Raw genomic sequence first — 24871 nt, forward strand, 5'->3', positions numbered from 1 at the left:
CTGCCTCTCTCTCTCTCAGAAATAAATAAAACATTAAAAATTTTTTAAAATAAAAAATAAAGTCAGGACATGTTCCAGTCTTGAATTTCCTGTTACTTCACACATACTCTGATATTTTCCAAGGATTACAAGCATAGCGGTTGCATATGAAAGATCTTGGCACAAAAAACCAGAATATGATGACTGTTATGCTATTTTTAATAATAATGATAATACTAGCACTTATCACTTATTGGGCGTTTTCTGTGTGCCAGACATAGTGCTAAGCAATTTACACACAATTTCATATAATCTTCACAAAAGCCTGGTGCAGTCCATGACTATTATCAGCTCCATTTTATTTTATTATTTAAAAAAAATATTTGCTTATTTTTGAGAGAGAGAGAGAGAGGGAGACAGAATTCCAAGCAGGCTCTGCAGCCTCAGCGCAGAGCCCAACCCAGGGCTCAAACCCACCAACTGGTAGATCACAACCTGAGCCAAAATCAAGAGTCCTATGCTCAGGGGCGCCTGGGTGGCTTAGTCTGTTAAGCATCCGACTTTCGCTTAGGTCATGATCTCGCGTTTCGTGGGTTCGAGCCCGAGCCCGAGCCCCGCGTCGGGCTCTGGGCTGACTCCCAGCTCAGAGCCTGGAGCTTATTTCAGAGTCTGTGTCTCCCTCTCTCTCTCTGACCCTCCCCCGCTCACACTGTCTCTCTCTCCTAGAAATAAATAAAAATATTAAAAAAAAAAAAAAAAGAGTCCTATGCTCAACTAATTGAGCCACCCAGGCACCCCTTTCATATAGGTTAGAATCAGGCAGGTAATTTGCCAAAGGCCACAGAGTCACACCAAGTCTTAAATGGATTGGAACCTGCAAAGCACTAGCTCTTGACCATTAAATTTAACTGAAAGAAAGGCACAATCAACAGACTTCTACAGTTAGCGGGAAAAGGCGCATCGCGTGCAAACTGAGGTCTCCAACAGGTTCTCTTTGAGTATCCGCCCGACATCCCCTACACAGATCCCCCTTCACTAACTACACGGGGCCAGAGCCGACTCCTTTCGGATCCTTTCCGTATTTTCCTTATCACCGCAGACTAAGCTCCGTAGACGCCGTCCCTCAGCCGGTGGCGCCTCCGGCGCAAGCGCACTATAGCCTGGAATTTGACTACGGTTCCGCGCATCCCCGAGTGCGGGGGACAGGTGCTGAGGGGCGCGCGACACGGGGCCGCGCCTGGACGTGGGCGGGGCCCCTGTGTTAAACTGCGAGTGCCCCGGGCTTTGGGCTTGCGGAAATAAATGGCGGGGAATAGGCTTCTCGCCCGGAAGGAACCTCAAGAAGTTTCCATGCACGGGAGTTTCATCACCCACCCATATTCCAGAAATATGTCTTAGTGACTACTGTGCGCAGGAACCCACCTGGCATGAATACTGTCCGCCCTGGGCTCCCGCACTTGATAGAACATGCGAGAGGAACAGACTAGGAAATGTGAAAGATGTTCCTTGAGATCCTCCCTACCCCCTGACATCCATGCAGGAGGATATCTAGGAGGAAATATGGGCCTAAGTAAGGGTTCATGTCCACACCTACCAGGGAAACAGCAATCCTATTGCTTCTAAACCTGCCATTCCATTCTCTTCTGTTCTCCATGGAAATTGTACTTACCCCAACCGCACTTAACGTCAGTCTTGCTTTCTAGAAGCTTACACTCTAGTGGGCTTAGAACACTCCACCACAATATAAGACAAGGAAAAGATGCACTCACCAGAGAGGCAAATAGCTGGAGAGGGTTTGTAGAAGACAGTCCTCACACAGGATTATTATGGTGGTTCAAAGTAAACAGGTAATGATAGGCCTGACAGACTCAAAATACCTGAGAAAGTGAGGGGCTCCCTCAGGAAGCTCACTATCTTAAAAAAAAAAAAAAAATTAAAGAATGGAAACAGCATGCTGTGCTGTTAACTAGGAGAAAGCAAAATAAATAATGAATAGAAAAATGTTTCCCTTGCTTCTTTGTATTTTTGTGGAAAACTATTTTTATTGCAGTTCTAGTTCATCCAAAGTTTTAAAGCTTCTCAAATCTGCAGCAACCTGAACCATTTTTGCATGAGGTCCCATATTTATATTGTCTACTTCATGTCACCCCTCTGTCCTCCCTTCCAGTTCTTCCTCCACTTTTCTATCTAAGTCCCCTAATAACTAACAAATCCTAAATTGTAGAAATAGTTTCTGCTCACATTGTTCAGCTCCTAAGCTATCTTCCTTTCCAGAATATATGGGCTTTAACTCATTAAAAAACAGCAGCCTGGGGCTCCTGAGTGGCTGAGTCAGTTAAGCACCTGACTTTGGCTCAGGTCATGATCTCACAGTTAGTGGGTTCGAGCCCACTACTTTGGATTCTGTGTCTCCTTCTCTCTCTGCCCCTCCCCTGCTCAAACTGTGTCTCAAAAATAAATAAAAACATTAAAATAAATAAATAATAAAAAAGCAGCCAAATCTTTTTTTTTTCTTATATTGACTTAAAAAAATTTACTTTCAGTGAGCTCTGCACTCAATGTGGGGACTCAGACTCACCATCTGAGATCAAGAGTTGCATACTCTACCTAGCCAGCCAGGGGCCCATAATGACTATTTCATAATTTACCAGTTCCAAAAAGCTTTCCATACATCTAGTCTTACAATCAAGAAATCTGAGATTTCTGTCCCCACTCCCACATCACCATGTCGGGTATATTACCAAGTCTTCTCATTTTTATGTCCCCCATATTTCTCAAACTTTTCTTTGTCTCTGCATCGCCATCCACCACCTTAGTCTAACTTCTCACCTGGATTACTACTATCCCCACCTCCATTTTATTTTTGCCTCCCTGCCAATCCATTCTTCTCTGAGGAATTTTCTTTTTAAATAATGTTTATTCATTTTGAGAGAGAAACAGTGAGTATGAGTGTGTGTGTGAAAGAGAGAGGGAGCGGGCAGAGAGAGAGGGAGAGAAAGAATCCCAAGCAAGCTCCACAGTAGCTTGGAGCTGATTTGGGGCTTGATCCCACTATCCTGAGATCATGACCTGAGTGGAAACCAAGAGTCAGATTCTCAGTTGACTGAACCACCATGGGCCCCTCGCCTGAGGAATTTTCTTAATTCATAAATCCAGTTTTTCATTGAATGCCTAATACTTATTGATGGTTTACTTTATATTTTAAGGATAAAAATCAAAATCCTTAATGGAACCTACAATGTGGTCCTGCCAAAATTATCATTCTCTCTGACTCTGTTCTCCCCTTTCTGTTTCATTCACTGTCCTTTCAAATACCTTAAACATTAACTCCTACCTCAGGAACTTTGAAAAATCTATTCTTTCTGTTTAGTATGTTCTTTTTCTTATTCTTTGTGTTCTTTAAAAAATTTTTTTTTTAATTTTCTAACTTCATTGAGGAATAATTGACAAATATATATACTTTTAAAGTGTACAACATGATGGTTTGATATAAATTGTGGAATGATCACTAAGAAAAAAGTAACACAACCATTACCTCACAAAGTTAACTCTTTTGTACACACTTTGTGTGTGTGTGTGTGTGTGTGTGAATACTTAAGATCTACTCTTAGCAACTTTCAAGTATACAATACCATGTTAACTATAGTTGCCATGCTTGCTATACCTTAGATCCTCAGAACTTATTCTTTTAACTGAAAGTTGTACCCTTTGACCTACATTTCCACATTTCCTCCTCTCCCACAGCCTCTGGCACAGCCACCGTTCTATTTTATGATTCTATGAAACTGGCTTTTTTTTTTTCTGATTCCACACATGAGTGATACCACACAGTATTTCTCTTTCTCTGCCTGGCTTATTTTACTTAGCATAGCACCTTCACCCATGTTGTTGCACATGAAAAGATTTCCTTCTTTTTAACTAGATCACTTTCTCACACCATACAGAAAAATAAACTCAAAATGGACAAAGGACCTGAATGGGAGACAGGAAACCATCAAAACCCTAGAGGAGAAAGCAGAAAACCACCTCCTTGATCTCAACTGCAGCAATTTCTTACTTGACACACCCCCAAAGGCAAGGGAATCAAGAGCAAAAATGAATTATTGGGACCTCATCAAGATAAAAAGCTTCTGCACGGCAAGGGAAACAATCAATAAAACTAATAGGCAACCGATGGAATGGGAAAAGATAGTTGCAAATGACATTTCGGATAAAGGGCTAGTATCCAAAATCTATAAGGAACTCACCAAACTCCACACTCAAAAAACAAATAGTCCAGTGAAGAAAAGGGCAGAAGACATGAACAGACACTTCTCCAAAGAGGACATCCAGATGGCCAGCAGGCACATGAATCAATGCTCAGCATCCCTCCTCATCAGGAAAATACAAATCAAAACCATACTGAGATACCATCTCACACCAGTCAGTTTGGCTAAAATGAGCAAATCAGAGGACTTTAGATGCTGGCGAGGATGTGGAGAAACGGGCACCCTCCTACACTGTTGGTGGGAATGTAAACTGGTGCAGCCCCTCTGGAAGACAGTGTGGAGGTTCCTCAAAAAATTAATAATAGAACTCCCCTATGACCCAGAAATAGCACTGCTAGGAATTTACCCAAGGGATACAGGCGTGCTGATGCATAGGGGCACATGTACCCCAATGTTCATAGCAGCTAGCAGCCGTCTCAACAATAGCCAAAACATGGAAAGAGCCTAAATGTCCATCAACGGACAAATGGATCAAGAAGATGTGGTTTATCTATACAATGAAATACTACATGGCAGTGAGAAAGAATGAAATCTGGCCATTTGTAGCAACATGGATGGAACTCGAGGGTGATATGCTGAGAGAAATAAGTCAGGCAGAGAAGGACAGGTACCATATGTTTGCATGTATAGGTGGATTAGGAGGAACTTAATGGAGGACCATGGAGGAGGAGAAGGGGAAAAATAGTTGGGGAGAGGGAGGGAGGCAAACCATGAGAGACTCTTGAATACTGAGAACAAACTGAGGGCTAATGGGGGTGGGCGAGAGGGGAAGGGGGTTGACGGGCACGGAGGAGGGCACTTGTTGTGATACGCACTGGGTGTTATATGGAAACCAACTTAACAATAGAGTATGAAGGGGAAAAAAAGATTTTCTTCTTTTTATGGCTGAAAAGTATTTCACTTATATTTATTATGAGAAATATATATATCTCATATTATATATATAGATCTCTCATGTTTATCTTATATTACATATTACACATTATTACATATTATCATATATTTCATTTACTTGTATATGAAATATATATGCACTTTTTTTTGTCCATTCATCATCAACATGTAGGCTGTTTCCATATCTTGGCTACAGTCAATAATGTTGCAAAGAACATGGAAGGCATATATCTCTTTGAGATACCAATTTTATTTCCTTTGGATATATAACCAGAAGTGGCATAATCGGATCGTATAGTAGTTCTATTGTTAAGTTTTTGAGAAACCTCCATATTATTTTCCAGGATGGCTACAGCAATTTACATTCCCATCAGCATAGTATAAGAATTTCTTTTTGTCTACATCCTTGCCAACATTTCTTCTCTTTTGTCTTTTGATAACAGCTATCCTAACAGGTATGAGATGACTTCTCATTGTGGTTTTGGTTTGCATTTCCCTAATAAGTGATGTTGAGCACCTTTCCATATACCTACTTGCCATTTGAAGATCTTCTTTGGACTCATCACATTCTTAACACCTACACACACTTTAGATCTTGGATTCAAATTAACTTCTTAAGAGAAAACTTCTCTTGGAAGGCCTGGGTGGTTCATCCATTAAGCGTCTGACTTCAGCTCTGACTTCAGCTCTGTGCTGACAGCTCAGAACCTAGAGCCTGCTTCCCATTTTGTGTCTCCCTCTTTCTCCACCCCTCCCTCTTCATGCTCTGTCTCTGTCTCTCTCTCAGAAATAAACAAACATTTTAAAGAATTAAAAAAAAATTTTAAAGAGAAAACTTCTCTGACTCACAGAACAGGCCATTACAGAGAGATTTCCATTTACCCCTCCAGATACATTCTCCACCTTTTCCACCATTCTTTGTATCCAAAGAGGCCAACATGTATGGCCCACACCAAAGCCTCCCTGGCCTTCTGGCTTCTGATGGGGGAGAACAATCTGAGTAGGAAGCACAGGCTGGGTTCAGAGCCAGGTGGGGTATTTTGGCATTTATTCCTCTGATCTCTCCTTTGGGATTGCTGCAGGCAGTCTGTTCCCTTAACCAAATGCCTACTACAGCTTAGATCAGGCAAGGGTCTGCACAAAGTATTGTTTCCAGGTTCCAGTAACTGCGCACTCCTCCTCTCGCCCAATGTGTCACATACGGCATTATTACTTGTGATTTCCCTTATTCCTACCCTCTCTTTTCTGAATAGATCTTGTGTTAAACACTCCTCAAATTATTCTCTCGAAGTGTGCCATCTGTTTCCCCCAGGGACCCTGATTGAGACATTGCCCCAAGGAAGTTTTCATGTAACTAAAATTTACATCACTGGTGTCAAGACTTTTCCTTATAGCCAACAACAATGGATTTTTCTAATCAGTTATATTTACAGAAATTGAATGCTGTTTATTGAAAAATTATGTTTTTTTAAAAAATGAAGTAGGATACAAAATATATGTTGAATTTAATCTTAGTTTTATAAAACAAAACAAATTAAAAACAGATATGTATACATATAAAAGATTCAACATATTAATGCTCCAAAATGATGATAGTCAATTCTGAAGGACAGGATTATTTTTTCATTATAATTTTCTACATTTTCCTTGCTCTTGGCAAAAATGCTACATGATTATTACAATGAAAAAATATATATAAATGTTATTTTAAAACATTTTACTTGATTCAGATATACAAATTATAAAAATTGCTAATTAATTAAAGTGGAAGTTAAATATGACAATGAAAGTGTGTTACCTAGGACATTATTTGGCACAAAGTAGACATTCAATAGGTCAATAATAATTTTTTGTTACAAATCAATGTGTTACATACTTTACCTAATGAAGCAAAATACAGAGAAGAGAAATTAACCTTTTCTGGGTGACTCAGGAACGTTAATTATCATATTGTACTTTAATAACATGATGCTCTGAGCTCAGTTCAATCCTGTCATTTAAAATACAAGAAAATCTGTAAAATGGAATCATCCCTAGAGAGATTAAGTGACTTCCCTGAGGTCATATACAGCTAATTAGTGCTCTCAGCTCACCTTTTCTCTCTAAAGACTTCCTCCAAGATATCCTTCATTCTCTCTGGGGAAATACTTCTTTCCCTGTATTTGTCACTACCTACAACTTAGTTAATTCTACTACAGCCTTTTTTCATTAAGTAATTAAATCTATTGCTATCTTTATCATAGTACATCATGTACAACTTTTTCTTCTCTCTCCTGTCTCAGTTCTATTTTATTTCTGGAAATGGAACTAACTAGGTGAAATGAGTACTAGTGATAGACACAGGGAAAGGACATAAAAGAGTTTCTGAGTAAAATTAAATAAAGAGTAAATACTATCAACTTTTAGAGCTCATTGACATGTCTTGTATTCCTCTTCAGAAAACATACAAATGTCCATTCTCCAACTTTTTATCCTAAGAGTACTTTATTTTTTTAATGTTTTTTTTTTTAAAATTATTATTTATTTCTAGGAGAGAGAGAGAGAGAGACAGCATGAGCAGGGGAGGGTCAGAGAGAGAGGGAGTCACAGACTGAAACTGGCTCCAGGCTCTGAGCTGGCAGTCAGCACAGAGCCCAACACGGGGCACGAACCCACGAACCACGAGATCATGACCTAAGCAAAAGTCGGACGCTTAACCGACTAAGCCACCCAGGCGCCCCTATCTTGAGAGTACTTTTAAGCCACCCAGGCGCCCCTATCTTGAGAGTACTTTAGTGGGGTATGACTTCAGTACTAAAAGATGAACAAGTTTAGGGGTGCCTGGGTGGCTCAGTTGGTTAAGTGTCTTAACTCTTGATTTCGGTTCAGATCATGATCTCATAGTTTGTGTGATCGAGCTCTGAGTCAGGCTCTGCATTGGTAGTGCAGAGCCTGCTTGGGATTCTCTCTTTCTGTCTCTCTGTGTCCCTCCCCTGCTTGTGTTCAAGCTCTCTCTCGAAAATAAATAAGTAAACATTTTTTAAAAAAGATGGACAAGTTTAGTGTAGGGCTTAATGAATTTTGATAAACATGTCCACTTGTGCAACCATTGTTTAGGTCAAGATAAAGAAATTTCTTTCTCAGAAAATTCCTTCTTGTCTCCTTCCCATCCCATGCCCTATAGCCTCCATCTCCTGCCACTGGCACATCACAACCACTATTGGTTTTTGTTTTTGTTTTTGTTTTTTTTAAATAGGCTTCACACCCAGCATGGAGCCCAATGCAGGGCTTGAACTCACAACCCTGAGATCAAGGCCTGAGCTGAAATCAAGAGTGGGTTGCTTAACCGACTGAGCCCTTGACCTTCGAATAAATGAAAGCATACGGTGCCTATTATTGTCATTCCTTTATACTGCTGTGTAGCATACTACTGTACACCATTCTTTATTTATTCTTCTTTTGATGGACAACTGTGTTGTTTCCAGTTTGGGTTTCTATGAATAAACCTGCTATGATTATTCCTGTACAGTTTTTTTTGGACATGTGTACTCATTTCTTCTGGGTATATGCCTAGAGGTGGAATTTCTCTATCACATAAATTGCCCTATCATGGTGGACGTTTTACTGTATAAGAAACTAATGAAAGGAAGAAATATTTCTTCCTCCACCCTCCAAGGTCTTGTAGCTAGACTAAGAATTAAATTTGCATGAGACAGATTAACAGGAGAAAAAAGACACCGTTTTATTAGGTGAGCACGGAGAGCCAATAATGAAATGGAGACTGGAATAAATGACCGAGTCAAGCAGTTTTTATACTCTTTAGACAAAGAGACAATAAATCTATGAGGAATTGACAGCACAAAGCAAACCTAGCTTTGGGAGCTACAATTACTTAAAAAGAAACAATCACTGTTGAGACAGACTTCTTGGCTCTAAATTTCCGGTCTCTGGTGATGAGGATGTCGCTTTACCTCCTAGTCCAGGGAGGGTAGCTTTCACAGGGGAGATTGATTTCCTGATTTCAGGGAGACAGAGGAGGGTCTGAGTGTCCTTGCACAAGTTGTCTTTTAAGTAACTTTTTAAAAAAAAATTTAAAAATGTTTTATTTATTTCTGAGAGAGAGAGAAAGAGGCACAGCATGAGCAGGGGAAGGTCAGAGAGAGAAGGAGACACAGAATCCGAAGCAGGCTCCAGGCTCTGAGCTGGCTGTCAGCACAGAGCCCGATGCGGGGCTCGAACCCACGAACCGTGAGATCATGACCTGAGCTGGAGTCAGACGCTTAACCGACTGAGCCACCCAGGGGCCCCTTAAGTAACTTTTATTTAACGTAATCAATATGTCAAAGTAGCACACTTTGAGGCAGTCTGCCTTAGGCCCTTCCACTAGGAAACAGTTTTCTCAAGTGGGTATTTTATATTCTCTCCCGTTACTCCACACCCGTACCAATACTTTGATTTACAGTCTTTTACGTTGTAGCCATTTTGGTGAGTATGTTTTTTGTTTGCTTGTTTATCGCCTTTTAATACATTTTTATTTTTTAAATCTTATTTAAATCCAAGTTCGAGTATGCATGTATCTTACAGTATGATTTTAATTTGTTGATCACCTTTTCATAAGTTTAGTAGGTCATTCAGAAATCTTCTGTGAGGCTCTACCTCAAGAGAAAAAAATCACCTAAGTATAAAAAAAATCAACTAAGGTTGTGCTACAGAAAGCTATATTATGTTGTTGAAGCCTAATTAACTAAAGATGATATTCAGATTATCCATCTTTCCGGCGAGGCAGGGTGGGGGAGTAGGGAGACACATCCTAGAGGAATCAAGAATGCCACTCCATCAGAGGAAGGAAAGCAGCACTTTTGTAAGGCTGTAGCTCCCCCTGAAGGTTTCATGGACTGTCAAAGGGAAATGGGGACCAGTTCTAGATGGGCTGTTGTTTCTGAGGCTGGATCAAAAGTGCGATGAACCAGGGACTGGATGCTATCTGTTGACAGAGTATTCTGGTCAGGACACTGCAAAATTACCCGACGTGGAGGGGTTGGGACCAAACAATGGAAAATAACAACAAGAAACATCCCACAAGAAGTGCCTGGGTGGCTCAGTCTGTGAAACTCCTGACTCTTGGTTTCGGCTCAGGTCATTATCTCTCGGGTTCGTGGGGTTAAGCCCCAAGTCACTGGGCTCTATGCTGACAGCAAGGAGCCTGCTTGGGATTCTTTTTCTCTCTCTTTGTCTCCCTCTGTCTCTCCCTCCCTCTGTGCCCGTCTCTCAAAAAAAGAAAAAAACTCTCACAATATGAGTTTGCAAATTAAATTTCAAAGAACAAATGACAGGGTGGTTGGCTCAGTTGATAGATCATGGGACTCTTGATCTCAGGGTCATAAGTTCAAGCCCCACAGTGGGGGCAGAGATTACTTAAATAAATAAACTTAAAAAAAGTACAAGTGGACAATGTACTCCTGAGGAAACAGATGACAAAAAAAAAGTTTACGATTCTCATAGAAGCAAATGAAGGACATCCATAAAAGAGAACAAAATCATGAAACACTACTACTGAAAAGGAAAACTGCAGTGAAATAAAAATCTCGGCAAACAAGGTAAAGCCTAGTTAAGCATCCAACTCTTGATTTTGGCTCAAGTCATGGTCTCATGGTTAACGGGACTGAGTTCCACCTCAGGCTCTGTGCTGATAGCATGGAGCCTACTTGAGATTTTCTCTCTCTCTCTCTCTCTCAAAATAAGTAAATAAACTTAATAAAAAATAAAATAAAAAATAACATTTGTTTTTTTCTTTTCAAATTCACAGAAAAATAAAGAGGAGCCCATAATCTCAGTTCTCATCTACTGAGATATTTTTAAAATAATGAAGCAATAAACATTCATGGCTAAAAAATGGACAGTCCAGAAGAGAACAAATGACATGATAGCATGTGACTCTCCCCAATAAATGTTGTTTATTAAGAAACATCATTTATATAGACTTTTTAAAAAGTTAATACAAAAGGAATCATAATATTGTTCCACACATCGATTTTTGACCTAGTAATATACCTCGATCTACCCACTAATGTATATAAAACTATAGTATTCTTTCCTTTTTAATGGATTCATAATATTCCATAAAATATAACATATTGTACATAAGTACAACCATTTACTAAACATGGAATATATTGCGTGTACATTCTCTAATGTGCCTTTAATATTCCTGTGATGACAATCATTTAGGTTTTGTCACAATGTTTTGCTTCTGCAAATTCCAGACGCCAGAGGAGGCAGAGCTCAGGCAGTTGGACATAGCAGTAGTCAGCACTGAGCAATTGATCAGGTTAAATGTCGTTGTTGCTGGATGGAGGCTTTTATAAGTGAAGAAACTTTGTATTTGGGCTTATGAAAACCCTACAGGTAAGGTAGACTGTGTTAAATTAAGCAACTCAGTCTGAGAAAGGCGGGAGTATTGACGCATGGCTCTTGTGTAGAGAGAGCTCATGGGATCAAGGATTTCACGTAGAACATGTTTTACTACTCATATGAGGTAAGTGCACTTCATGTATATTCTTGCTTCACTTTTCACAAGGAGCACTGAGAAAGGAGTGGTTAAGAATCCCACATTATGCGACTGCTTTAGAGTAGAAACTAAAACTGAAATCTGTTTCTCATCCTAGCCATTGTCCCCAAGGCATGACCTGTCTTTCTTTGCCAATATCTGGTCCCTCTCTGTGCATCACAAACGACTTCTTTCCACAGTGGGTTAGAGGGAAGAGTAGCTCCTAAATGTCAGTTATTCCTTTCCCACCTTCACAGCGCAGATCCAAAGACTTTGTAGGAACCCAGTATAAAAGAAGGATGTAAATAAAGAGACTCTTCAGCACCTGTGCTGGATTATTTGTTGGCAAGAGGAGACCAGATCAGCAGGGCTGTGCAGGAAATCACTGTGTTCCTGAAGGCAGTGACTGGGTAGAACAGATGTTAGGATGTTCTCTTTGGTTAAGGGCTGAAAATGTTTTGTGTTTTTTGGGAGACATGGTATTTGGCAGAGGCTAAGACTGCCTAGTTGTTTACCAAACTGAAGGGATTAACAGCATATCAGTGTTGTATGAAAATCACTCTAAACTGGAAACATTTTTCAACAGTCGGCAGCCACAGAAAGAACATCTAAACTTAAGCAGAGCCCTCCCCCCCAAATACAGCTGCCATTGACCCTTCTTGAAGAGAGTTTCCCACTTGAAGAAGACGGACCCTTAGCACGAGCAAGTGTGAATTCAGCTGCCCATAAGCATTAAAAAAAAAAAAAAGCAGTAGAACTTTCCATACTTTCCCATTGCAGCCCTAAACCACTTTTTTTATTTATTATTTTTATTTATTTTATTTTATTTTATTTTTTATTTTTTTTTAATGTTTTATTTATTTCTAGGAGAGAGAGAGAGAGAGAGAGAGAGAGACAGCGTGAGCAGGGGAGGGTCAGAGAGAGAGGGAGTCACAAACTGAAACAGGCTCCAGGCTCTGAGCTGGCAGTCAGCACAGAGCCCGACATGGGGCTCGAACCCACGAACCGCGAGATCATGACCTAAGTGAAAGTCGGACGCTTAACCGACTAAGCCACCCAGGCGCCCCATATTTTTTTATGTTTTAAGTTTGAGAGAGACAGAGTGTGAGTGAGTGAGGGGCAGAAAGAGAGAGAGGGAGAGAGAGAGAATCCCATGAGATACTGAGAAAGAGGGAAAGAGAATGTGGAGCCGAGAGCAGGGCTTGAGGTCACCTGTTGTGGTGCTTGAACTCATAAACTGCGAGATCACGACCTAAGCCAAAGTCGGGTGCTTAGCTGACTGAGCCACCCAGGCGCCCCTCTTCTTTTTTTTAAGTAATTATTTTATTTTTTAAGTAATCTCTATACCCAATGTGGAGCTCCAACCCTAGCCCCAAAATCAGGAATCGAATTCTCCACCAACTAAGCCAGCTAGGCGCCCCCACCCTCCTTTTTTAAGTTGGCATATAAACCTTTACGTTTGACTATTCAGGGAATTACCCACCATAGAGTATTCCTGTATGTAAAACAAACTTTTCTCCTGTTTATCTATTGTTACTTAATTTGCAGCCCCACCTGCACCTCTACCAGTTGACCAGTCAGACATAAGTTGGTAGAAATTTCCTCCCAACAAAACCCAGCTCCTGGGGCACCTGGGTGCCTCAGTCGGTTAGTCAGTTAAGCATCGGACGCTTGATTTCAGCTCAGGTCATTATCTCACAGTTCATGAGTTTGAGCCCCACATCAGGCTCTGCACCAACAGTGTGGAGCCTGCTTGGGATTTGCTTTCTCTACTCTCTCTCTGCCCCTCCCTCACTCTTGCTCTTTTTCTCAGAATAAAATAAAATTAATAAATAAAAAGGAAAAAAAACCCAGTACCTTATTTATTGGGACACCCAGATGAATTATGTTTCCTGTATTACCCTTGTAGCTGTGGCCACGTGACTGAGTACAGCCATGGAACATGAGTTTTGAGGAAATACTTTAAAATAAATTTCTGCCAACCCAGAAAACATCTCCACAAAGGGAGACAGGAAAGAAGAAAAAAGTTTTATTATTGAATATGTATTAAACAATAGTATGATGTCCATCACAAGTAATGGTTAAAGCAAAAAGAAATCTCACCCTTTTATATATATATGCATGTTAATTGTCCTTATCCAAAGGGAAAATAAAACTTCTCATATCTTTTCAACAACCAGGAAGTGCTATCTTGGAGCCAAGCATCTAGGCTAGAACAGGTAGACAGGATGTCATGCTCCTTGAGGTTCATATTTCAGAAAGGTGGTGTGAAGAGTTTCCTGAAATGCAAAACTGAAGAGAGGCTCATTTAGCTTTTAAAGAGATTTACATACATTTCCGAGAAGGGAAAGCATTCAGTTTCAAGTTTTCTAATCAAAATGCTAAAGAAGAGGGAAATGGGGAACATTCTGTTTCCCTTTTAAAATTCACATTTAAAAAAAAATTATTTTCCATCTACTGACCCTTACATGAGCAGAGGTGATGCGCATCTCCTCTGGGTCTGGCCGATAAACATGCCCCGCAAGTGATTCTTCATACCCTCTCTTTCTAATATCTTGATATAGAGAAGCTCAGATGCCGTATTTACATGGCTTTTCCAGTTGTTTGATGCTAATATATGTAATATTTGCTGTGTAGAATACGATGTATATGCACAGGTCCTCCTCCAGGCCAGCATACCCATTCGCAGCTGCTGAGTCTTGGCTGCTAAGGCTCTCAGCTGCAACCTTCTCCAGAGAATTGCTCTTGGCCAAATGGGAGCTGATTCCCGAAGTGATTACCTCCCACCCCCAGGTGCAACCCACAGCCAATAATTGACTCAATGCATGGGTACAAAAATCTGGCTCTTCCGGCATATGGTGGGATCAATATTTCGTGTTCCTGCTTCCATGATGTGAACAGGTAAAGACAACATCCTTGCTTAGCTACTTCTCCAGCTTTAGCCTGCTTTTCTTACTCCCTGGCTCCTGGAAGCGCTCCCTCAATCAACCACATGTGTACTGAAACATTTCCTGTTTCAGTCTCTGCCTCCAGAGAATTTGACCTCAAGCAATAACATGGCTGACGCTTGTCCAACACAGGTTTGAACTGTGAGGGTCCACTTATACATGAATTTTTTTGAAAAATACAGTACAGTACTGCAAATGTATTTTCCTTATGACTTTCTTTCTTTTTTAAAAGAAAATTTTGTTTTAGAGAGAGGGGAGAGAGACGATGAGTGGGGAGGGGGCAGAGAGACAGAGAGAGAATCTTAAGCAGGCTCCACGCACAGCACGGAGCTTGAAGTGGGGCTCGTTCCCATGACCCTAGGATCATGACTTGAGCTGAAAGCAAGAGTTGGACACTTCACCAACTGAGCCATCCAGGTGCCCCCTTATGATCGGAGCCCCTAACCCACATATTGTTCAACTGTACAATTAAATGGCGATGTCAGTAATGGAAGCAGTGACCTCTCAACTTGTTTTGGACTGGTAAGTTTTCTCTAAGACACATTGTGAGAAAAAGGGAAAGGACTGGAAGGTAACATATACGTGTGTTGTATGAAACTGCGTGTTTTAGCGTATCGCTATCCTGTGCAGTTTTCCTCTTGTGTATCAACTACCACGTGTGTTGCATTGAGAGGGTTCTGAAGCTTAACCTGGTTTAGTTTAAAAGAGTGCTGACTGATATTCCTGCTTTAGGCAAGAGATAGGGGTGTGCAAAAAAAGATGATGAGAGACAATTTTGGTATTTTGCTGTTAAAACAAATCCTTCTCTTTTCTTAACATGATTACATTTTCAGTCCTATTTTTGGTGCCAAACTGAATGTGGTAAATTCCTCAGTAATTCAGTTTCAAAACAAGTGTGTAAATGCTATTTGAAAGACGCGTTACTCTACTGGTTAAGAACACAGGCTCAACAACAAACGGCCAGGGATGAAGTTCTGACTCCTCCACTTACAAACCAAGTAATTGAAAGAGGACTTCAACCACCTACCTCTTTTTTGACCTCAGTCTTTGATGCAGGGTCACTGAGCCCAACAGTCAAGAAAGAATTCCTAAGACGTTTTTACGGTGCAAAAAGGTGTTTTTACGGGACCTGTGGGCAGAAAGAGCCACAGTGTGATTGTGAGGAGTAACTGATTTTTATGGGGTTTTCTATCCTATGGAGGTGAAGGTGACATTAGGGCTCCAGGAAATTGAGTCTGGAGGTCTATTATTAAGATTGTGTTTTTCTTGTAAATCATTAAGACAGTTACAAACTATAGTGGAGTGTCATGTCCTTCATGACTTCGATCTTTATCAGTTCACCATTTGTTTCTCCCCTGCCTTTGTTCTTAGGCAGTCACTAGTGTCTGAGGAATGTTACTCGTGTCTCACCTTAAGTGTGGGGGGGGGTTGGGGGGGGAGCGGTTTCCAGGGGTGTCGGCTTGCGTTTTTGCCCTCTACTTGCCATTTGCTCTCTCATCAGTAGGTACTTCCTGATTAAGTTCTTTCTAGCTTATCTCTTAATTCTGGCAAAAGACCCGGCAGGCAAAGGATCCCGTGATTTGAAGCAAACTACCCCTCAAGCAATAGGGACTGCCTTGAGCCAGCAAGACCCAACTGTGACTGATCCTAAGACACTGATAGACCAGACCTTTTCTGCCCACCTGACCCTTGTCCCACATTTTCCTTATATAAACCTGGAAGTATTTTCAGCATTTTGGAGGCGGTTTTTGAGCTTAGTTCCGCTGTCTTCCCAGGTGCTGGCCTCACAGAAATAAATTCCTTACCACTGCCTGTCTCTCTGCCTTTGGTTTTGTCAGCGTTGAGTGGCCAAACCTGGGACTTGTTTGGGACTCCCCCCTACCCCCGCCCAGAGCTGGCTGCTCTTGCCGCCCTGAGTCCCAGTTATATAACTTTGACCAAGTTACTTGACCTCAGTTTGAGTCTGTGAAAGTACAATTATAGCTTCCTCAAATAATTTTCATTAGAATTAAATAAGTTGATTCATGTAAAACTCTTAGAACAGTGCCTGGTACATTATTAAGTACTCAATAACTGTAAGCTTTTGTTATTGTTTATCAGGAATCTCTACACCCAACATGGGGCTCAAACTCCTAACCCTGAGATCAAGCATCGATTGCTGGTCTAGCAACTGAGCAAGCCAGGCACCCAGCAAATTTTATTATTTTCATTTGATGATTCCAAAGTAGTACAGGCTTCATGAGTGAGTGGTTATTCTTTACATAAAATATTTGTGTTTTTTAAAATCACATAACTAGTTATTTATGCTAATTTAAAAATATCTTCTATCCTAGAATTATAATTTCTAGGTAACGGAATACCACTACTTAAGTTTTTAAAAGAATAAACTGTTTGAGGCTGGTTATTGACCTTATTATCTATGATTGGTCAGGTTAAGGTTGGGGAACATAATTACTTCTGTCAGTTACAGATGCTAATCCCTAAGGGAAAGCAGTGAAAGAGAAGGTCAGAATGAAAGAGATCTAAAATTAAAGATGAAGGCGCTTAGAAATATTGATTAGAAGAAAGAACGTTCTAACAAGTTTCTTTTTCACCTTCAGAAGTTACTTTGAATGTTGATTTATTTAATTCACTAATTTTGGCTGCCAATTTGAACAATACGTATTCATCAGAAAATATTTCCTAAATGCTTTGAGGTCAAGTATTGATAAATATATAATATATAAATGTTTTGTGAAGATGAAAAACATTTGATTTAAGATAGCTGTACTCTCTTCATAAATGAACATGTTTGTGCAAAGTGCAAGAGACTGGAAATAATGATGACAATGTGAAAGTACTGTAATGTAGGTGGGTTAATAGGTTCCTAAGTGAAACATGAAACTGTAATTCCCAAGAGAATCCAGAAAGACCTCAGGATGCTTCTGTCTCAGACATGTGCTAATGTGGCTATTATTAGTCTGAGGAGGGAGGCACTGGAAAATTATCAAGGAATAGATTACATTTAGCAGTGGTTGTTTTTCAAGCTACAATTTAAATTTAAATATAGTGAATATTTTAATTATGTCTCTGTCTTTGCAGAAAAGAAAAGGGGGGTACGTTTGCATTAGCATAGCCCAGGTAACACTTAACTGGCACAGAAATTTCACTGAAAGGCGGCATTCTTTTTTTTTTTTAATTTTTTTTAAATGTTTTATTTATTTCTAGGAGAGAGAGAGAGACAGACAGCGTGAGCAGGGGAGGGTCAGAGAGAGAGGGAGTCACAGACTCTAAAACAGGCTCCAGGCTCTGGGCTGGCAGTCAGCACAGAGCCCGATGCGGGGCTCGAACCCACGAACCGCGAGATCATGACCTAAGCGAAAGTCGGAAGCTTAACCCACTAAGCCACCCAGGCGCCCTGAAAGGCGGCATTCTTAATTTATTAACATACTTGCCACAAGGATTCTGTGATGAAATAATTAAACACAGGGGCACCTGGGTGGCTCAGTTGGTCATGATCTCATGGTTCATGGGTTCGAGCCCGGTGTCGGGCTCTGTGCTGACAGCTCGGAGCCTGGAGCCTGCTTCAGATTCTGTATCTCCCTCCCTCTCTCTCTGACCCTCCTCTGCTCACACTGTCTCTCTCCCTCTCTCTCTCTCAGAAATAAGTAAACATAAAAAAATAATTAAACACATTTCAAAGAAGAGTTAGGGGCACCTGGGTGACTCATTCAGTTAAGCGACTGATTCTTGATTTCGGCTCATGTCATAATCTCACAGTTTGTGAGTTGGAGACCCTCTTTAGGATTCTCATTCCCTCTTTCTCTGCCCTCCCGGCCCCCAACTCTCTCACACACACACACACACACACACACACTCTCTCTCTCTCTCTCAAAAATAAACATTAAAAAATTTCAAATAGGCGTTAATAAGTTTATTGTGCTGATGTTGTGCCCGAATCACGAGTCCCCAGAGTCCTCCAAGGAGCCGACACTGATGCAAGTACATAAGGGTCTTTATTACAAGCTCAGCAGGGGCTCACCCATCTACCGGTGCAGTGGCAGCAAGGTGAAGCCCCGAACAATAGTGAGCAGGGTTTTTATAGGGTAAGGGACGGGGTGTTACAGTGCACACGTTGTACGTATAGCATCATCACATAAGCACCAATCATAATTGTACAGCACCCATGGTAACAGTTTTGACCATTCAGTATCTGTGAGGCGTCCGTTACTTTTGGTGGGACCCAATCATGACCTTTGAGAATCCTTTGAAAATGACCAATTATGAGGTGAGCTCAAAGGGCCTAGGTGGGGTTTAGGCAAGCGGTGAGTGATTGGCTAGTCTGTACAGAGTAACTACCTGCAGTTCCCAGCCCTGACTCAGACCACAGGAATGTTACACATTTCTTTGGATTGGCTGATCCGAGGGTGGTTTCAGCTGAAGCTTTTCCTGGAACTGGGGGTACGTGCAGCCCGAGGTTGCTCTCAATGGAGGACTTAATTTCAGGCTCCTCACTAGGAGATTTGTGGGTTCAGGAAACAGTCACAAAAAAGTCTAGTTCTATAATGTGCCATTTATTAAAATTTTTTTAATGTTTATTTATTTTTGAGAGAGACAGAGACAGAGAAAGAGCATGAACAGGGGAAGGGTAGACCGACAGGGAGACACAGAATCTGAAGCAGGCTCCTGGCTCTGAGCTGTCAGCACAGAGCCAGACTCAAGGCTTGGAAAACGAGCCAGAAGATCATGACCTGAGCCAAAGTCAGGTGCTTAGCCTACTGAGCCACCCAGGCACCCCATGTGTCATTTATTTTTATGTGCACTGTAATTGGTTTTAAAAGGAATGTAAGTGCCTTTTTCCTTAACTGAAGATAGTCTAAATAGTCCTTTATATTGATTGAGTTAATTATAGCGAGATCTATAAAGTCATAGTAGCTAAACATTGGAAGATTAATGAGTACATTTAAGTTTAATTTCCCTTAATATGCATACAGGGAACAGATAAAAATTCCTATACCAAACAAGGAAATATGCATTATACTCTTAAGGTTAAGAGTTACTTAACAAATAACTCTTGTTATTAAAGTAGACTCCCACAAGCGGTTTGACACATAATCACTCTTAGCAAATGTCAATTTCTTTCTTTTCGTCTTCTATTATATTGAATTTTTCTTATTAAATATCCTATGTTTGGGGCTTATCTTTAGATAAGAAGTAGAATTTCGGCAAGCACTGGGCACACCTGTGAATATCAGCCAGTCTTTCAACCCTCCTGGATGACCCAGGCTGAAGAGAACACAGTTAATGCCTGGGAAAAGAGAGAAATAAACTATAAAGATGCAGGAAATTGTCTCAGGTAAATTGCAGGCAGAAGTCAAGGGATCTAAACTCTCCCTCCTGCTGCATTTTAATGTAATTTTATTATTCACACTATTTGATAGTATGAGGAAAGAAGAGGAAATGTAGCTAAAATTTTACTTTGTTGTTGGGTATAGTATTGTTTATTGATGGTACATGATAAGGTAGGGCTCCCCAAGCCCCTCCCTTCTTCAGGAGATCTGGGATGGAAACTGGAGGTCAGGAGAGTCTCAGTGTGTTGGGCGATGAGCTGGGGCAAGGATTCCCCAGTAGCTGAGGGCCTCTCTCTTCCTCTTGCTGAGGCTGGTAGTTCAGGTGACTCTTACTCCTTAGAGGCCATGTGCACCATATGGTCCACTACCCAGTGGACCAGTAGCCAAATTCATTGTCCTACTGGGAGATGAGCTTGACACAGTGGTCATTGAGAGCAATACCAGACCTAGCATCAAAGGTGAAAATTGCAGATGACGCAGTCCTCAGTGTACCCAGGACGCCCTTGAGGGGGTCTTCTGATGCTGCTTGACTCCCTGCTTGATGTCATTATATTTGGCAGCTTTAGGCAGCAGGTCAGATCCATGACTGATATGTTAAAGGTGGGGACACAGAAGGCCATGCCAGTAAGCTTCCCATTCAGCTCAGGGATGCCTTGCCTATAGCCTTGGCAGCGCTAGTAGAAGCAGGGATGATGTTCTGGGAAGCCCATTGGCCATGACATCACAGCTTCCCAGAGGGGCTGTCCATGGTATAAGACCATGGCAGTGATGGCATAGACTGCTCATGAGTCCCTCCACAATGCCAAAGTTGTCATGGATGACCTTGGTCAGAGGGGCCAGGTAGTTGGTGGTGCAAGAGGCATAGCTGAGAATCCTTGAGGGAGTTGTCATAATTCTCATGGTTTATGCCCATCACAAACATGAGGGAATCAGCAGAAGGGGCAGAGATGATGACCTTCTTGGCCTCACTCTTAAGGTGAGCCCCAGTCTTCTCCATGGTGGCAAAGACCCTCTCCCACCAATGGACTCCACAACATACTCAACATCAGCATCACCCCATTTGATGTGGGTTCTTGCTCCTGGAAGACAATGGTGGGCTTTCCATTGATGACAGGTTTCCTGTTCTCAGCCTTGACTATGCCGTGGAATTTGCCATGGGTACACTCATACTGGAACATATAGACGAGGTCAATGAAGGGGTCATCGATGGTGACAATATCCACTTTGCTAGAGTTAAAAACAGCCCTGGTGACCAGGTGCCCAGTACAACCAAATCCATTGACTCCAACCTTCACCATTATGTCTCAGGGACACGACTAGCACTGCACCAGAAGATGTGGCTGTCTGTCCAACTGGGAGCAGAGGAAGAAGAGTAAAATTTTACTTTTGAATTCCATCTTTTGTGTTTACTGGGACCTTTTTAGAATTTTTTTAAAATGTTTATTTTAGAGAGAGAGGTAGAGAATGTGAGCACAGGGAAGGGGCAGATAGAGAGAGAGAATCTCAAGAAGGCTCTGTGCTGTTGACCTGGGACTCAATCCCACAAACTGTGACATGAGATTGTGATTTGACCCAAAATTAAGAGTCACACACTTAAGTGACTGAGCCACCCAGGAGCCCCTACTGTGATCTTGAATAACAACAGAGCAGACCTTATAAGAATGCCTTAGACTAAAGAATGTAAGAATCTAGAACTTGAAGTTGGAACATCCATTAGTTTTTCTTTTTAATAATTTTGTTGGTAACTCACAATGAAAGCTTTGAGTTTCCAAAATTTGCTTGGTTCTAAAATATAATTAAACATTTACTATTTACAGAAAAGAGAAGAAAGTAGAAGAGTGTCTACTCAGAAGGGGCTTATAATCTAAATTCACGCAAAAAACATGAAGAAAATCATTTATCCGAAAGATCAAAGTGATTAAATACAAAGTAAATAGGTGATGCACATAAAATAGTGATCATAGGAGCACCTGGGTGGCTCAGTTGGTTAAGCGTCTTACTGGCTCAGGTCATGATCTCACAGTTTGTGAGTTCAAGCTCCACATCAGGCTGTCTGCTTTCAGCACAGAGTCTGCATGGGATCCTCCTCTGGCCCCCTCTTTCTTGCCTTCCCTCACTCCTGCGATCTCTCTCTCTCTCACAAAAATAAACACACATTAAAAAAAGATAGTGATCACAGCAGAGCTGGCTTTGTCAGTGAAGGTTTTATGAAATGGTAGTTGTGAGCCCCTTTCTCTGATACTCTCCTTGAGGAATTTCATTTGTACTTATTTTCAGTTAAACTTTTTCTTTAATTTAGTAGAATATACAAAACATAAAATTTACCATCTTAACCGTTTTTAAGTATACACCTCAGTATTGTTAAGTATATTCAAGTTGTTGTGCAACCAACCTCCAGAACAGTTTTCATCTTGCAAAATTGAAACTCTGATCCATTAAACAACTCGTCATTCCTCGTTCCTTGACCCCTGATAACCATCATCCTACTTTCTGGCTCTACGAATTTGACTACTCTAGGTTCTTCATATAAGTGGAATCCTTCAATATTTATCTTTTCGTGACTGTCTTGTTTCAATTAACATGTGTTCAAGGTTCATCCATGCTGTAGCATGTGTCAGAATTTCCTTCCTTTTTAAGGCTGATATTCCATTCTATGCATATACCTCATTCTGTCTCTTCGTTTAACCATTGATGGACACTTGAGTTGCTTCCATCTTTTGGCTGCTGTGAATAATGCTTTATGAAAAAGAGTGTACAAATATCTCTTCAATACTGTTTTCAATTCTTTTCAATTCTTTCAATTCTTTATATACCCACAAGTAGAATTGCTGGATCGTATGGTAATTCTATTTTTAACTTTTGAGGAATTGCTACACTGTTCTTCATAATGGCTGTGCTGTTTTATATTCCTACCTACAGTGCATAAGGGTTCCAATTTCTCTACATCCTCACCAACACTTGTTCTCTGGGTTTGTTTTTGTTTGTTTTTAGAAAGACCGAGAGAGATAGTACATGAAGCAGGGGGAAGAGAGAGAGAGAGAGAGAGAGATGGAAAGAGAGAATCCCAAGTAGGCTCCTTGCTGTCGACATAGAACCCATTGTGGGGCTTGAACTTATAAACTGTGAGATCATGACTCGTGCCAAAATCAAGAGTCAGAGACACCCAACCAGCTGAGCCGTCTGAACACCCCTTCTGTTTTTTAATTGTAGGCATCATAATGATTATGAGATGGTATCTTACTGTGGTTTTGATTTGTGTTTTCCTAATGGTCAGTGATATTGAGCATCTTTTTATTTTCAATTTTAGTTATACCATGAGTACCTGTTAATGTAGAAAAAATACAGAATATTTTTATCTAAATAAAAATAAGGAAAAGAGAACTACTTTTAATCACGTAAGTATAATAAAACCACCTCTAACATTTTGGTAAGCTTTCATCCAAACTAATTTCTACATACTCATAAAAATGCAAATAATAGAAATCTATATTTACTGTGTTTAGAAAAACACAACTTAATATCACTCTTAACATTCTATGTTCATTACAATTAGAAATGACAGCAGAATATTTCCTTACATGAATTCACTATAATCAACTTAACCAAACCCCTATTACTTAAGTACTTAAGTTTTTAAAATAACTGGAACATTATAGATTATAGTTCTTTTCTATTTAGGGAAGGGGGAAATAATCTTCAAAAATATGTCTACTGTCCCCATCTCAAAACAATACTAAAAGCCTTCTACATCTTTCCCCATTTTAAATCCCCATTTACACAGGATTTGCATCCTTCTGTCCTTTATTATTATTTCAACAATTGGAGCTATCTATTCCTTTCCACTAAAGTCCCTCACTTTTTTTAGTCTCCTATTTCCCAAATTCCTCTAGATTTGGATTCCTATCTTTTTCCCTGTAACGTAGAAACTAAGTGTGTGTGATTAGGTCTCTAACAATTTTTGTAAGAAAATTTTATTAAATATATTTTATTTTATTTTTTAATGTTTATTTATTGAGAGAGAGAGAGGAAGGGACAGAGAGAGAGGGAGAGAGAGAATCCCAAGCAGGCTCTGCACTGTTAGCATGGAGCCTGACATGGGGCTCGATCTCACAAGCCATGAGATTGTCACCTGGGCCAAATCAAGATTTGGATGCATAACTGACTGGGCCACCCAGGCACCCCTGAAAGAAAAGATTTGTTAACTGGTAGAAATAAGTCTTCTTTAAGGAAGCACAGTAGTAGGCTTAAAGAGTGTCAGCATTCTGGGATACCTGGGTGGCTTAGTCGGTTTGGCATCCCATTTTTGATTTTGGCTCAGGTCATGATCTCATGGTTTGTGGGATCAAGCATTGTGTCAGGCTCTGTGCTGATGGCATGGAGCCTGCTTGGGATTCTCTTTCTGTCTCCCTACTCTCAAAATAAATAAATAAATTTTTAAATAATTGTATTTTAAGAAATGTGAAGGTAAAGGGATTTTGTTGAGTGTTTTAGAAATATTCCCATATTTTTTTCATCTGCCACTCAATCCCATCACAGATATTCATCTCTTACCTGAGTTCTTAAAATAGCCCTGTTTCTAGTGTCCCTCTCTAACTCCCATCTGCATTAATAAGGATGGCTATGTTGATAGAAAAAAGTAGACCTTCAAAAGAACAATAAGTTCATTTCTCATCTCATTTCCGAGTAGGTTTCTAAGTCTGCAGGTAACTCTCCTCTATATAGTGATTCAGGGATCCAAACTCCTCCCATCATTGCTTTTGTCAACTGCTAGGACCTTTCCCTTTTTTGTGCAGTCGAGGCAGGGTCACCATGTACATATTGTCACTGTTGAAAAGAGAAAGTAGAAAAAGGTTCAGCCTAATCTGAATATACTGGTGTGGGTTTGGTTCTTCTCACACTCCTTTAGATAGAACATACTTGCATAAC

General features: G+C 40.6%; 1 pseudogene; it reads right to left on the reverse strand.

The window, feature by feature from the left end:
- Nucleotides 1-20274: 20274 nt before the first annotated feature.
- LOC120248274 lies at nt 20275-21243 on the reverse strand (annotated as a pseudogene).
- Nucleotides 21244-24871: the final 3628 nt, after the last annotated feature.

Source organism: Hyaena hyaena, unplaced genomic scaffold (genome assembly GCF_003009895.1).
Source record: "Hyaena hyaena isolate Hyena2069 unplaced genomic scaffold, ASM300989v1 scaffold_572, whole genome shotgun sequence".
Classification (NCBI taxonomy): Eukaryota; Metazoa; Chordata; class Mammalia; order Carnivora; family Hyaenidae; genus Hyaena; species Hyaena hyaena.